Here is a 13,293-nt window from a genome sequence, read left to right on the forward strand (position 1 = left end):
TCATGCTCAAAATCATTAAAGCCGGGCTTCAGCAGTACACGAACCGAGAACTTCCAAATGTACAAGCTGGATTTAGAAAAGGCAGAGAAACCAGAGATCAAATTGGCAACATCTATTGGATCATAGACAAAGCAAGGCAATTTCAGAAAAACATCTACTTCTGCTTTATTGACTATGCTAAAACCTTTGACTGTGTGCATCACAACAATCTGTGGAAAATTCTCAAAGAGATGGAATACCAGACCACCTGACCTGCCTCCTGAGAAATCTGTATGCAGATCAAGAAGTAACAGTTAGAATTGGACATGGAACAACTGATTGGTTGCAAATCGGGAAAGGAGTATGACAAGGCTGTATACTGTCACCCTGCTTATTTAACTCATATGCAGAGCACATCATGCATAATACTGGACTGGCTGAGTCATAAGCTAGAGTCGAGATTGCTGGGAGACATACCAACAACCTCAGATATGCGGAGGATAGCACTGTAATTGCAGAAAGCGAGGAGGAACTAAAGAGCCTCTTGATGAGGTTGAACGAGGAGGGTGAAAAACTGACTTAAAACTCAATATTCAAAACTAAGATCACGGCATCCAGTCCCATCACTTCATGGCAAATAGAGAGGGAAATAGTGACAGATCTTATTTTCTTACATTCCAAAATCACTGCAGACAACGACTGCCTCCATAAAATTAAAAGACACTTACTCTTTGAAAGAAAAGCTGTGACAAAACTAGACAGCGTCTTAAAAAGCAGAGACATCACTTTGCTGACAAAGGTCCATATAATCAAAGCTATGTCTTTTCCGTAGTTGTGTATAGATGTGAGAGCTGAACCATAAAGAAAAGAGCACCGAAGAACTGATGTGGTGCTGGAGAAGACTCTTGAGAGTCCCTTGGACAGCAAGGAGATCAAACCAGTCAATCCTAAAGGAAATCCACCCTGTATATTCATCGGAAGGATTGATGCTTAAGCTGAAGCTCCAATACTTTGGCCACCTGATGCAAAGAGCCAACTCACGGGAAAAGACCCTGGTGCTGGGAAAGACTGAAGGCAAAAGGAGAAGTGGGTGGCAGAGGATGAGATCATAGGATGGCATCACTGACTTAATGGACATGAGTTTGAGCAAACTCTGGAAGATAGTGAAGGACAGAGAAGCCTCGTGTGCTGTAGTCCATGGGCTTGCGAAGAGTCAGACATGACTTAGCTACTGCACAACAACAATAGGTTAAGAATCTCCTTTAGAAGAGGGCATTATTTATCTCCTGGATAATCTAATACTTTTAGTTAAAAAAAAATCACTTTGTCCCTCTTCAAATGGTTTGAAGAGAGAGAAGACAAAATAGTTTTCCTTGAGCTTATTTCTTTATGAAACTCGGTCCTAAGCCCTTTGAAACCTTGAGAGAAATAGTGAAGTTTTAAATAGTAAAGCTTGAACTCAAAAGCTGGCCCAGGGGCTGGATTTTCCCTTTTCCTGTCCTGTGGAAATTGGAGCCCACACACATTTCTGATGCAATGTTCTTGGAGACCCATCATAGAGTACAGACATTTAAAACCAAGTGCTAACGTGCCAGGGAGGTGACAGAGAAGTGTTTGCTCTGAGGAGCCTGTTTGTCCCTGAGTCAGTAAGAGATGTGTGTGGTTAGCATGGCTACATCTCCTCAGACCCTTTCCTTTGAGGTAATGTTTCTCCTCTAAGTGGGAGTTTAGACTGAACTGTGCCCACAGACCACCGCTCGTTCTCCTCTTGTGTCTATGCTCTTGTTTGAAGTGGTGCTCCCGGTGGATGACGAGCTCAGTCCCAGGGGACAACAGGGAGGAGCCGCCAGCGTAGCCTCCACCTCACACTGGAGACGCGACCACCGCAAGGAGTGATTCAGGGTCAGAAAACAGCCTGCAGTCTTCTGTGGTTTGTCCACCATCACTTGACAGGAAACTGAACACCCTCCACGCTAAGGAAGACGGAGAATAAGGGTAGTGGGCGAAAGAGATGAAGGGCTGCGGCAGATATTCAGGTCTTCGGTGAGAAAGGCCTGGGACGGTCAGGACTGAGTGTGAAGGCTGGTTACCAGGGGAGAATAGAGTGGATTCGGAGGCAGACGACATCCAGGGGATTCAGGAAAGTGGATAATCGATACCGTCTCCAAGAGTTCTGCAGTGACCTTGAGTGAATAAAGGAAATTGGGAGAGGGGATCATTGGAGGTCTCCTCTGCCCTCAGCTGTGAGAGGACCACCCCCCAACCCCACAGCACAATAGCCGCCCTAGCCAATGGCCGCGCCCTCCTCCAAGCACACAGAGGCTGGTATGAATGGGTTTGCTGCCTCCTGATCTTTATGTATTTTTCTGTGGGTTGGCCTTTGATTTCCTAGGGAATTACACATTTATTGTAAAGTAGCCATGCAGAGACGAGGTAGATAGACCGGCGTACAGAGAAAAAACAACGCAGTAAGAAGCTGAGGGTTGACAGCCGCTAGGTCAAAAACAAGAGAAAGAAGCCTCACTCTCTTCATGAAGTTGATATCTTCTTGACACATTTACATAAATTGATTTTTTAAAAGTTTGAAACCCTCCTCCCCATTATTCTTATTTTCCTCTCAAATCAATGAATGCATCTCCGTTTGATTTTCTATAATTAGTGGCTTGCCATGAGCATGTCTATCCTACAATTCTGAGACCGGAGTGTAAACTCTTGAGCGCACCCAAGGGAACGGCTGCTCAAAGGTGTTCTTTGCTGGTGCACATAACCCACACTCGCTGCATCCGTCTGCAGCTTTCCATTTTCACGTATCCAAGTCTTCCTAAAGAGGGGTATTCCTTAAGTCAAGGATCCTTCTGGAAAGCCCCCATCAGCCCCAGGCTCAGGTGCAGAGCTGGGCTAGGCTTTGTCTCCGGGATCCCTGACAGCAATGGGCTCCCTTCTCCCTGGGAGCTGACCAGCCTCTGGGAACAATGGCCGCATCCCACCAGCCTGCCTCAGGAGTCCCTGAGTTCTCCTTTTGACCTCGCTTTTATTAACCATCAGGATGGGGTGGGGAGCAGTTGAGACAAGTCACAGCGGCAAGTTGACCCCTGAGCTGTGTCTGCTCCAAGACGATATAACCCCAGAGCTTCAGGGCTGTGAGGGTATTGATTTACCAAATCATATGTTTAAACAATGTGATGGCACACTGCTGTTTGAGGGGTTTTGAAGCACATTTCAAAATAATGGGGGAAAATAATGAACACCTCTCACAAGTGCATTTAAGTGGCACGTGCATTAGGAGGTGATGGGGGGCGGGCGCTGGTATTCTTGCAAATGAATATTTGGGTTTTTCTCCTGTTCTTTCATGCTGCTTTCACTTCATGTTTCAGAAATGGTCACTGAGCGAGCAGAACTCTGGGTACTTTGTAAACAGAAGGAAAAAGGCAGCCGATGGCCCCTTACCAGCCTCGCAGAGAGGCTCACACTGGTATTCTGATGCAGGGAGGGATGTAGTAGATAGCCCAGAACCCTCCTGCTTCCAGATCTCATCCTTCACCTGCCATGGGAAGCATTCTCTTATATAAAGGAGTACTATGGCTCTAGACGAAGTGGTGTAGAAAGCTTCTCATGGGCAGGAGCATTTTGGCACACACAGGCAGGCCTCAGAGAGATCACCGCTTCTGTTCCAGGCCACTGCTATAAAGCCAATATCACAGGATTGGTCATGTGACATTTTGGGTTTCTTAGTGCCTATATATCGGAGAAGGCAATGGCACCCCACTCCAGTACTCTTGCCTGGAAAATCCCATGGACGGAGAAGCCTGGTGGGCTGCAGTCCATGGGGTCGCTAAGAGTCGGACATGACTGAGCGACTTCACTTTCACTTTTCACTTTCACACCTCAGAGAAGGAAATGACAACCCACTACAGTGTTCTTGCCTGGAGAATCCCAGGGACAGGGGAGCCTGGTCAGCTGCCATCTGTGGGGTCGCACAGAGTCGGACACGACTGAAGCGACTTAGCAGCAGCAGTGCCTATATATATCTGGTCCCATCACTTCATGGGATGTAGATGGGGAAACAGTGGAAACAGTGTCAGACTTTATTTTGGGGAGCTCCAAAATCACTGAAGATGGTGACTGCAGCCATGAAGTTAAAAGATGCTTACTCCTTGGAAGGAAAGTTATGACCAACCTAGATAGCATATTCAAAAGCAGAGACATTACTTTGCCAACAAAGGTCCGTCTAGTCAAGGCTATGGTTTTTCCAGTGGTCATATATGGATGTGAGAGTTGGACTGTGAGGAAGGCTGAGCGCCGAAGAATTGATGCTTTTGAAGTGTGGTGTTGGAGAAGACTCTTGAGAGTCCCTTGGACTGCAAGGAGATCCAACCAGTCCATTCTGAAGGAGATCAGCCCTGGGATTTCTTTGGAAGGAATGATGCTGAAGCTGAAACTCCAGTACTTTGGCCACCTCATGCGAAGAGTTGACTCATTGGAAAAGACTCTGATGCTGGGAGTGATTGGGGGCAGGAGGAGAAGGGGACGACAGAGGATGAGATGGCTGGATGGCATCACTGACTCGATGGACGTGAGTCTGAGTGAACTCTGGGAGTTGGTGATGGACAGGGAGGCCTGTTGTGCTGTGATTCATGGGGTCACAAAGAGTCGGACACGACTGAGCGACTGAGTGCCAGAGACCCAGGTTCAATCCCTGGGTCAGGAAGATCCACTGGAGAAGGAAATGGCTACACACTCCAGCATTCTTGCCTGGAGAATTCCATGGACAGAGAAGCCTGGTGGGCTCCCCAGTCAGAGACAGGACCAAGTGGCTAACACTTTCACTTTCATAGACTTGCTGGGTACAGGTTGTGGCAAACTTTGAATTTTTAAAGAATGTAATCTCTGCAAAACACTGTAAAATGAAACATGCTTGTCTTTGTTACCCAGGTTATGTCCTAAGGAGACTGTTGGCTGGGAGAGGATGAGGCACAGGATTGGTGAGTTTTGACTCAGTGCAGTGGGTTAAGTGAGGGCGTGGAAGGGAGCAGGCTCAGAGGACCTTACAGGTTGTTAGGACAGTGGCTGAGGCTCGCGTCCACCTCCCTGCCTTCTTCTTTACCTAATCTCTCCCTGCTGCCTGGATCCAACTTGTTCCCTAGCGTCACTGGGTCACTGGTGTCCCGGACTTGCTTGTAAGGTTCGCCTACTAGCAAGTCCCTCCCTCGTCCCCCTTTAGATGTCTTCTTCTCTTCCCTGCAGTTTCCTCGTCTAGGCAGAGTCACAGTTTGACTTCAGGAGGCCCTGTGCTGTGCTGCGCTTAGTCACTCGATCATGTCCGACTCTTTGTGTCCCCATGGACTGTAGTCTACTAGGCTCCTCTGTCCGTGGGATTCTCCAGGCAAAAATACTCGGGTGGGTTGCCGTGTCCTCCTCCAGAGGATCTTACCAACCCAGGGATCAAACCCAGGTCTCCCGTATTGCAGGTGAATTCTTTACCGACCGAGCCACCGGGGAAGCCCGTGAATACTGGAGTGGGTAGCCTGTCCCTTCTCCAGGGCATCTTTCTGAGCCAGTAATCAAACCGAGTCTCCTGCATTTCAGGTAGATTCTTAGGCAATATCATTGCTATGAACCGCTCTTCTAAAAAACATAATTGAGAATCATATTTTGCAACCATGTTAGTATACAAGGCTGAATTTATTGTTATATAATCATTGTACTTCTATTCACTTTTTTCTTCTTCTGGTTTTAAAAACACTTAAAATTAAAAATAAATTATCACAAGCTCTTAAAAGCACCGTGGGTCCTGGGCATGTGCCTTGTGGGCCTAATGGAAAAGTCGGCCCTGCATCTAATGGGCCTTCCCTGCCTCTCCGGCTGGCTGGGCAGCGCTTCTGGGCTGTTTCCATAAATTTCCCTCTGGTATTGCACTTGCCACACCACTAAGCTGGGTGCTTCTTGAGAAGAAAGGACTGTGTTTTATTCTCACCGTGGAACCCAGAACAACATCCAGGGATGGCCCATAAGCAGCCTCCTTCGTGTATCCAGGAAGAGCTGGATGGGTGAGGAGGACTGAGCTGGAGGGTGTTGGCCTCAGGGATCAGTCACAGCCAAGCGGGCAGGGGTCAGCCGGGGGTTGCCGATGGGGTGAGTGGATGGGAGGGTTTTGTAGACTTGCCTTGCCTGTCTCCTCCTTTCGCTGAGGCTCTGATCTGCCTACAGGCAGGGACAGAGCGGCAGCAGTGGCCAAAGTGGCCTGCGGATCCAAGAGGGAAGGCTCGGCTGATGTCGCCTTGTAGCATCCCTGCCCTAGAGGAGGCCACCTTCCAGAGCACAGCAACGCCGCGCGGCCTGCGAGGAGGCTCTGTGTGCCCCAGAAAAACGCAGTAACAAAAACAGAACAACACTTAGACTTGAGCCATTTCATAAGTACAGTTTGGGGTCAGTTTGGCCGGAGGGGAGAATTTAATTGCAAAGTTCCTATATGTCAACTGCCTGAGGCTAGAAACTGGAGAGGGAAGATGGGGAGACTCGGATGTTGAATGTTGATGATAAGCAGGAGTAAAGGTTGAGGATGGAGCAAGGCCTGTTGAGGACTGGGGTTAAAATGCTGCTAGAGTCACTTCCGGTGAGCGCTTTGGGTTTATGTTTCTGCTTCCAACGGCCCTGGACTGAGGAGAGGGATGATCGGCATCGCATTTCAGAATTTGTCCCTTAAAAAATTAAAAGCTTTGTAGGGTATCAGGCCAACAACCTACTACAATACTGTTTGGCATAAAAGAAAAAGAAGTTTAAGTTAGGGTCCTGACAATCAAATATCTTGGACTCCAACCTGAACAAAACATCATGTGTGATTCTCTTGAAAGAAAGGTTAGAACAGAGTTGGAAACCAGGCAGACCTGGTAAGGGGCAAGAGGCAGGCGAACAGAGAAGTGAGAGAATCCAGCCTCTTTCTCTACCCGATTGCTCCAAGGGTGCAGGGCTAGAGCTGTCCTAAATCTGCATCGCGAGACCTAAACTCCGGGAGCTGGTGAGGGACAGGGAGGCCTGGCGTGCTGCAGTCCATAGGGTCGCAAAGAGTCGGACACAACTGAGCAGCTGAACTGAACTGAGACCTCATCTCATCCCTGAGCCCCGAGTCCAATTCTGTCAGTCTGTGAGATATTCTTTTCATGAAAGATCTCAAATTCTGTTACCTAAACAGACCTCACCATTTCCCTCCCCCTCCTGCTGATGTCCTGTATGCATTAAGGGCACCATCACTCTCCAATCAGATCAAAGTTTCAGGATCTTCCGAGACACCGTTCTTGCCTGTGTGCTCTGGTTTAATCGCTTCCATGGCCTCACGGGTTCTTTAGTCAGTCACACTTGGGTCAAATCCTATCTTGCCTTTTCTATTCACAGGCCACCCCCTTAATTTCATCCCATCTCACCTTCTTTGGGATCCTTGAAGTTTCCCCTAATTGTTTCTTCTTAGCGTGATTTCAGCCTCTTTACCTGGCATTCAAATCATTTTGCCTACAGTATTCTGCCCCAGTGTCTCCAATAGCTTTTCATTGCCTCCTAAAAAGGAGTCTTCATTCAGGCATTCTAGAGAAGTGGTTAAGAAGAAAGGGCTCTGGTGTCATGGAGACCTAGTTTGAGCCCTGGTTCTATCATTTATTAACTGCATGACATTTGCTGAGTGAACCACGCTAATTCTGGTTGTTAAAATTTAGATTAGAATTGTATCTACATCATGGTATTTCTGAAATATACTAGACGCAAGCACTTAACACAATGCCTGACACAAATAAGTGCTGATTAAAGGAACCATTATTACTAGCAATTAGGATTTTTTGTTTCTTATCAGTCGCACTACATATATCATTAAAAAACATAGCTGGTGATAATTCCCCTACACTTACCTTATGTATGCTTAATACGTGAGATTCTTCACTTGCCTCCTATAGGGTAGGCTCTGAAATTTCTTCTGCTGCTGCAGGCCTGGTATCCAGGACACTGGGGGAAGGACTCAGTACAAACAGCTCCCTGAGCCCAATATGCCTGTGTCCACTCTGATTTCCCAAGCCATGGGTTCAAGATGCTTCCTCAGCCTTGGATTAGCTCTGATCCTTCCTTCAGCACCTGCAGCCTTCCCTGAATCCCCATCAGATGAGTTGCCCTGGAAACCCTTGTTACCCTTGCCAATCTGTGCATCTTCATCCCTGGTGTGGGATTTTCTATTCTCCCAACAGGAAGGACCATCTCAACATGAAGCACTGTCCTCTGCCTGATTCTGAGGATGAGGCAGCATATCAGAGTGGTTAAGGCTCTGGTGGTTGGAATCAGATAAACTTCCTTTTGACTTTTGACTCCAACGAGACCTTGGACAATTTATTCAATGTCTTCCTTATTCATCTGTAAAATGGAGATAGTCACATCATCTTACCTTGTATTTCCCTAAACACAATGTCTGCTAAACACACAGCAAGTTTGTTTAGGAATGTGAATGCAGGCAGAAGGAACATAAGACACAAATAGTGAATCAGGATAAGGGGGATGGACAAGGCAATAGAAGTCATGATGGAGTTGGATGCTGCACAAAAGCCTGGCCCAGGATCTTACTAGAATTTCAAATCAGAATTAGCTGTTCATGGGGAACAAAAGCAGAAGCATTTAGCCATCGTTTTCTGTTATTCTTTGGTTAAGCGTGACCCTTCACTGGGTGTTAACAGCTGTCCCTTCCAGACCAGATTCCTGAATGCCAAGGTGGAAACCAAAGAAGCTCTGGGGCAGGAAGTGATCCTTGGTAAGGCTCAGGTACAGTGCTATCAGGCTGTGCTTGAGCAAAGCTGGTGAAGGCCCTTGTGGGACTAGTCCTGCAGAAGCTGTGGAGTATAAGGTAGAGCCTAGGGAGGCCCATACACACCCCTATGTCCCAGACAAATGACTTCACATGAGGAACTGTATAGGTAAAAGGTTAAGTGCTGTCAGGCACATGATAAATGCTTCTTTCCCCCAAATCTTCCCATTGTTTTCCATCAAATTAGAGCAAAATTCAAAGTCCCTTTCCCTGGCCACTAAGCATGTACCCGATCTGGACTTGAGGAATTTCATAGACGTCATTTCCACACTATCCCCCTGGGTTGTTCCTCTCCAGCTCCATCCTGCAGGCTGGACCTCGTGTTCACCGTGGGGTACCATGCGCATTCTGAAACTAACACACTCTGAGCTTGCTTTGGCCTCAGGGTCTTTGCACTTTCTATTGCCTCTGCCTAGAATGTTCTTTCCTTGAATACTTACATGGCTTCACCCTCCCTTCATTCTGTTCAAATATCACCCTCCACCTCGCACCACCCCCCCCAAACTGCTCCTGCCCCGAGAAGTCTTTCTTGACCACTTCATCTAAAATAATAGTCCTAGTGCTGTGGTTATACTCTATTTTTTTTTTATCATGCCTCTCATACCATTTACTATTTATGAAGTGATAATAGGAGAAATGTATTTGTCATCTGTATCCCCTTTTAGAATATAAGCTCTATAAAGAACTTTGTCTGTTTTGTTCCCTGAACTATTTCTAATACTTAGAATAATGTCTGGCATATAATGAGTGCCCAGAGCATGGTTCTTACATGAATGAATGAATGATAGGTAGTGTCATCACCTCATTCCCTTTAGATACTGACATGTGGACAAATGGTCATCATTTCTTACCCCTGTCGGGGCCGGCTGGTTCCATCCCCCCACTTCAGACCCTTCTCTGACCAGATTCCTGCCCTTCCCTGCCTCCCTGTGCTCTTGAAAACTCACAGTATTTTTCCACAGATTTGTCTGAATTATAACAGGTGCTGCAGAGAGAAACCATTTTCCATCTTGCTGTGTCACACATACAAGCTTTCCTTCAGAGACAAGGTTAATTTGAATCTGTACATCCCTTCATGCTTCTGGGCAAAAGTGACTATTACTCAATTTGTATGTGAAAATATGTAATAACCTAAGCAGAACCAAACGGTGCTACAGGCATCCTGGAGCTCAGCGATCCCCTCACGTGCCCCAGTGAAGGTGTGCATATCAGTACTTGTGCACACGCTTACGCAGCCACACACCTGCTCAGCTCTCCACAGCCAGCTGCCTTCACTCCAACCACCCTTTTCCTCTGTCTCTACTGCCTGTAAGTATACAGTAGCTTTCTAAGTGAACACTTCATAAGATATTGGATGATATGACACTGGATTCATGGAGTGTTCTAGCTCTTAGAAAGTTGATGAACTCTTGACTACCTGGGGCAGTGTTCTTTCCAAGGTCGGTCTTCCCATTCAGCCCAGGTGCTGAGGGGGCATATATTCTGAATATTTGTGTCCCCCTAAAAATCATATGTTGAAATATTAACCCCCAAAGATGTTGGTATTAGTAGGTGTGGAATTTGGGAGGTGACTAGGTCATGAGGGTGGAGTCCCCATGAATGGCATTAGTGCCCTTATGAGAGGTCTCTAGAGAGATCCTGGCTCCTCTGACCAGACGAGCACACAGCAGAAAGGCACTGACTAGGAAGCAGAAATCATGCTGGTGTCTAGATCCTGGACTTTTCAGACTCTAGGACTGTGGGAAGCAGACTTATGCCGTGTATAAGCTGCGTAGTCTGTGGTGTCTTGTTACTTGAAAGGAGCAAGTCAGGAGACTTCCTCTTCATGCTGCTAACCAGCTACCCCCAGTCCCACCTATTCTGAGCCGTGGACATGGAAAGTTCTGTTTATTTTTCATATCTGAGGCACGGTCCCCTGGGGGATGTGTTCTTATTTTCTCTGTCCCTGTACTCTCCCTCCATTCAATTTTCCACCGAGGACTTGTCCACCCAATTAGGCCGACGGTGATGGAGAGGAAAAGAGTCACCATATAGTGGTCGTAGTGGAGCCAGTGAAGGACAGGAAGATGGAAGCGGAGGGGGAGGTGATGGCCAGTGGTGGTGGAGGAGGTAGAGGTGATGGAGACGGTGTTGCAAGCGGTGAAGTTGATAGCGGAGGGGGAGGGGATGGTAAAGGTGGTGTCGGAAGCAGTGGTAGAGGTGATATTGGTTGCTGACGGAGGTGTAAGTGGTGGTGAAAGAGGCAGAGATGTGGAGATGATGGTGGAAATGATGGAGCTGGTGGCGGCAGAGAGGAGGTGCCAGCAATGACGATGCAGGTGGAAGCGCTGGTTGAGGTAATGCTGGTTGTGGTGGAGATGCAGGTGATGATGATGTAGCTATGGAGATGAACATGGTGATTTTGTCATTCAAAGGATGGGATTAGCAACATGCACAAAATGAAAACATCCAAAATTTTCTCTTACCTGGTCTGAGGAATAGCTGCCCCTTCTGTAACAGCTGGAAATTTCCTGAATATCAAAATTTTATTCTCCCAGTTATCATTCAGTCTATCGCTCTATCACTTGCCTATTCATTCCTCCTATGATGTAATATTTCTAAAAATACTGTTAGAAAACATGATATTTTGATAAGCAGTTGAGGTTCTAATAAGGCATGTATTTTCTGTTTATGTTATAAGCAATGTAGGATTATTTTAGAAAATGTAAAGAAATGGAAGATACTAAAGATGAAAATAAATTAAAAAATACTAAGAACCAAATATCAAAGATAACCTCCAATTTGCATATTGCTGCATTTCCCCTCATTAATCCACCTGTCTCCTTCCTTTTTCCCTCCATCCCTTCTTTTCTTTCTTTTCTTCCTTGTTTCCTTCTCATCATCTTTTTATCTTTATGTTGTTACATTGAAATTACTTATTATAGTTACATAACAATTATATATATAAAGCAAGTTTATATGGTAAGATTCTCTCATGTCACTAAAAGTTCCTTCAAAAATGTTCTTAAGGTATGAATAATATTACATTACAAGAATATATATATGTATATATATATTCATAACGTATTTATAGGGTCGAGCACTGAGGTTACTTCCAATTTATTTTTCTCATGGAAAGGTCAGCTTCCCTGAGGGCAGGGGAGAGTTCTACTTTAGGCAGCTCACAGCATCTCTGGAGCCGGTCCTCTGCACACAGTTATGCATATGCGATCAGAGGGGTTGCAAATGGAAAGCGGAATCACTGCCTTTGGGGAATTTTCATCCAGTTCAGGAGAGAGATTGAAATGAAGTCACAACATTTATAAACTAACATATCATCAAGTGAGAATTACTGCACAGTGGAGCCACAGTATAAAGCTTGTACCTGGGAAAGAGATCAAACTCAGTGGCTCACTCTGGGCATCTAGGAGGGATTTCGGGGATCACAATTTATCCCACAAATATCCAAGTCCACTCACAAGCTGAGGTGCAATTTACTGCTATAGTATATATGTCTAGGAGGGCTTCCCAGGTGGCTCAGTGGTAAGGAATCCACCTGCCAATGCCGGAGATATGGGTTTAATCCCTGGGTCAGGAAGATTCCCTGGAGAAGGAAATGGCAACCACTCAAGTACTCTTGCCTGGGAAATCCCATGGACAGAGGAGCCTGGTGAGCTACTGTCTATAGGGTCACAAAAGAGTCGGACATGACTTAGTGACTCAACAACAACAACATACATCTATGAAGGTGTTGTTTTGAAATAAACTTTGAAGAGCAATCGTGGTCATGAATTAGCAGAGAGGAAGGGGTAGGCCATTTCAGATCAGGGAACGATAGGTAAACATTTACGAAAGAAGATCATATTCAGGGCTTGGGAAGCCAATAAGCTTGACTGCAGTGGAGGAGGCTGTGTAGAAGAGCAGGGGATGGGATTGGTGAGGTGGGAAGCAGGAGGGAAACAGAGACCCTGAAGGCCCTGGAGATTGGGGGATGATGTGACAAAAACATTGCCTAAGGAAGATGATCTTGGCAGCTGTGCTGAAGGTATTGGAGTCGGCAGACCCTGGAGACAGGGACATCTGCGTGGAAGGTGCTGAATTAAATCAGGCATGAGCTGACAAGGGCTGGCTGGAGAATGGTGGCAGTGGAACGAAAATAGAAAGGGAAGGCAAGAGAAACATTTTAGCAGCAGAGAAGTCTCCACGTGTAAAGGGCAGATTAGGAAATGGGAAGTGAAAGAAAGAAAACTTACTATGGGTTTTGTTGGGGTTGAGCTGATGGACAGATCACCGTTGGCTGGAGGAGGGGAGTAGACTGATTCCTTGGCCTGTCCTCTGCTGCTTAAATTCCTTTCCATCTCACAGGCCCCACGAGGCTGTGATGGAGAAGGTGGCGTGGCTCGGAAGCCACCATTAGTGGCTGGCGGAAAAACCCCCCCCGGGGCGCCCCCGATATGTAAATTCATCAGGCACATGTGTTCTTATTCTAACACGCTCTCTCCTTT

This window comes from Bison bison, unplaced genomic scaffold, assembly GCF_000754665.1.
Source record: "Bison bison bison isolate TAMUID 2011002044 unplaced genomic scaffold, Bison_UMD1.0 scf7180017864067, whole genome shotgun sequence".
In the NCBI taxonomy this organism is placed as follows: domain Eukaryota; kingdom Metazoa; phylum Chordata; class Mammalia; order Artiodactyla; family Bovidae; genus Bison; species Bison bison.